The sequence below is a fragment of the Anabrus simplex genome, chromosome 1 (genome assembly GCF_040414725.1).
Source record: "Anabrus simplex isolate iqAnaSimp1 chromosome 1, ASM4041472v1, whole genome shotgun sequence".
In the NCBI taxonomy this organism is placed as follows: domain Eukaryota; kingdom Metazoa; phylum Arthropoda; class Insecta; order Orthoptera; family Tettigoniidae; genus Anabrus; species Anabrus simplex.
Window position 1 is genome coordinate 1,782,472,625 of NC_090265.1, and position 3,614 is coordinate 1,782,476,238.

Consider the following 3,614-nt stretch of genomic DNA (forward strand, 5'->3'; position numbering starts at 1 on the left):
AGTTAGAATGTGTAGTAACTTATCATTCAGTGCACATATTGAAAGAATGGTAAATACAGCACTCAAACAACTAGGTTCTCTCATACAAAACGAGAAGGACGTAAATAACATCGAGACTTTATGTGTTCTCTATAACACATTCGTGAGGTCAACATTAGAATAGGCATCCGTTATATGGATGCCAAATTACAAATCATATGTAAATAAAATTGAAAAGGTTCAAAAGAGATTCCTACGACTTACTTATTACAACAAGCATAATTAGTCAGCATATAGGTTGGGAATTTGTCCGCCTCTGTGTAATAGTGGTTAGTGTGATTAGCTGCCCCCCCCACCCGAGGCCCGGGTTCGATTCCCGGCTCAGCCACGAAATTTGAAAAGTGGTACGAGGGCTGGAACGGAGCCCACTGAGACTCGATAGGCCAACTGAGTAGAGGTGGGTTCGATTCCCACCTCAGCCATCTTGGAGGTGGTTTTCCGTGGTTTCCCACTTTCTCCAGGAAAATGCCGGGGCGGTACCTAACTTAAGGCCACGGCCGCTTCCCTCCCTCTTCCTTGTCTATCCCTTCCAATTTTCCCATCCCCCAGCGAGGCCCCTGTTCAGCATAGCAGGTGAGGCCGCCTGGGTGAGGTACTGGTCATCTCCAGAGGATTAAGCTCCAGGACGCTGCCCTCGCTGAATCCGAGGGAAAAACCGACCCTCGAGGGTAAACAGATAAAGAAGAAGAAAAAGAAGAATAGGTTGATAAATTCATATAGTCACTTATTAGAAGAATTTAGCTACAATTCATTAAACGCTGGCCGAGAATTATGTCTACAACTGTTCCTACACTAAATTATAGATGGCGGTATAGATAGTGGTGATTTTCTAGCCAGATTACATTTTAACTTAAGCAAATCAAACTTGCGTAGCCGGTTGTACTTTTACAACCCCTTATCAAGCATATTAATTCATAAAAAATCGCCATTAGTAAGGATTTGTAGTACGTTTAATGGCTTACCGGCATTCAAATACCAAGACATAGACTCTCAACGTCCCTGACAGATTTCAAAAAATGTCTGGTGATTTTCTTTAATTAATATGCTTAAACTATCTTCACAAATAGCATCTTATAAAATGAAAATTTCATTACACTATCTCTTTGTCAATAATCCAAATGGAAGTCAGTTGGCTATAAACTTCGAGATATTATTTTTACACTGTTAATCATGCACCTGACCTGTTCGCATATGTGTGTGCCTGCGCATAAATTCTTGTTCCTCATACTTTTGTAATCAGGAGCCGATAATTGCAGCACTATCTAATCCTGATCTGTAAATAAAATATTGCTCTTTTTGTCATTTTGTCTTCTAAATTTGTTTGATATCATTTTTTCAAAATCTGTCCTTAACTTTCGTGATTTTTTCTGTTTTGCATTATGTATCATAGAACTATATTTTGTAATGTCTGTTGTAATTGGGTGCAACTCTGTTACAGACATGTGTCATAAATAAATAAGAACAACTGGGAAGAATGACCAGCACGTCGCCCAGCCTGCCTCACCAACTATGCTGAGCAGCGGTCACGTGTGTGTGGTGGGAGATGGGAAGATTGTAAGGGACAGACAAGGAAGAGGGCATGGCCTTAAGTTAGGTACCATCCAGGCATTTGCCAGGAGGAGAAGTGGGAAACCACGGAAGATCACTTTGAGGATGGCCGAGGTGGGAATCGAACACATCTCTACTCAGGTGTCCTCACGGGGCTGAGTGTACACCGTTGAAGCCCTCATACCACTTTTCAAACTTCGTGGCAGAGCCTGGAATCGAACCTGGGTCTCCGGGGTTGACGGCTAACCACACTAACCACTACAGCACAGAGGTTGGCACCAGATAGTCATAACAGTCTATAATGAAGATGTATATATTTATGTATTGTACAAATTTCAAACCCCGGTGGCCCGGGTTCGATTTCCGTCTCCGCCACAAAATTTGAACATTGGTACGAGGGCTGGAACGGGATCTAATCGGCCTCCGGAGGTCAACAGAGTTGAGGGGGTGGGATTCCCTCCTCAAACATCGAAATGGTTTTCCGTGATTTCCTACTTCTCCTCCAGGCAAATGCCGGGATGGTACCTAAACTTAAGGCCCCGGCCTCTCACTTCCATCTTCCTTGCCTATCCCTTCCGATCTTCCCACCCCCGCAAGGGCTCTGTTCGGCATAGCAGGTGAGGCTCCGTGGGCGAGGTACTGGTCCCCCTTCCCAGTTGTATCCCCAACCCAATGTCTCACGCTCCAGGACACTTCCCCTGAGGGGGTATAATTGGGATCCCTCGCTGGATCCGAGGGAAAAGCCAACCTTGGAGGTTAAACAGCTTAAGAAGGAAGAAAAAGAAGAAGAAGAAGAAGAAGAAGAAGAAGAAGTACTCCCAAGAACAGAACCATCTGTACTCTTCTTTAGCGAATTTAAATACCTTACTCCCAACTTCAATTGCCATCCTGTTATCATAACTAACTCCACAATTATGTGCTGTAATTTGCCGGTATTTATCAGACTGTAATATTAATTTATAAGGCAGGACTTTCTTTTTCAACCACGAAATGATGAACCATGAATGAATTCTTACTCTGTAGATGCTGGCCGCATGGTCTTCGGAGGCCTAACGCCCTTACTACTAATTTTAAAGATTCACTCCTTTTTTTGCAGGTCGTTACTAAGATCAAGGGCGAGGAATATAACGTACCAATGAACGCTCGTTAAAGTTATTTGACCCCGACGTGATTTGAACACGCAACCTTCTGATCTGGAGTCAGACGCGCTACCGTTGCGCCACGGAGTCTTTCGTAAGGACGTAATTTTATACTGGATCAGTATTTCTTTGAAAGATACAGGCGCTTTGTTGACATGACCGTTGAACTGAATGAAACTGTTGCTAGAAAACAACAGTTGCAGTCGCAGTGACGTTTCACGATAACCGTACCTTACAAAGCGTCCTTGACGTCGAACTTGTCATCAGCTCGTGGCGGGACAAAACAGTTGCTATTAGCTTTACGTCGCACCGACACAGACAGGTCTTATGGCGACGAGAGGATGGTGAAGGCCTAGGAGTGGGAAGGAAGCGGCCGTGCCCTTAATTAAGGTACAGTCCCAGTATTTGCCTGGTGTGAACAAAACAGTTGCAGACAGGTACTATTGTTACGGTCAGCAGTCGTCGAATTTGACTTCTAGTCTTCTTTCTTTCTTCTTTGTTAATCTGTTTACAATCCTGGGTTGTTTTATCCCTCGGACTCAGCGAGGGTGGGGACGAGAAGATCGATAGGGGTAGACAAGGAGGAGGGAAGAAAACGGTCGAGGTTTTAAGTTAGGTACCGTCGGACTGAGTGGCTCAGGCGGTTGAGGCACTTGCCTTCTGCCCCCGACTTGGCAGGTTCGATCCTGGCTCAGTCCGGTAGTATTTGAAGGTTCTCAAATACGTCTGCCTCGTGTCGATAGATTTACTGGCACATAAAAGAACTCGTCCGCCTCTGCCACGAAATTTGAAAAGTGGTACGAGGGCTGGAACGGGGTCCACTCAGCCTCGGGAGGTCAACTGAGTAGAGGTGGGTTCGATTCCCACCTCAGCCATCCTGGAAATGGT

At 44.9% G+C, this 3,614-nt stretch overlaps 1 non-coding gene across 1 annotated transcript; it reads right to left on the reverse strand.

Annotated features, from left to right (window-relative positions):
* Window positions 1-2,744: 2,744 nt before the first annotated feature.
* Window positions 2,745-2,816, reverse strand: TRNAW-CCA (transfer RNA tryptophan (anticodon CCA)). Its single transcript has one exon. It is a non-coding gene; the product is annotated as a tRNA-Trp (tRNA).
* Between the last annotated feature and the right edge of the window lie 798 nt (window positions 2,817-3,614).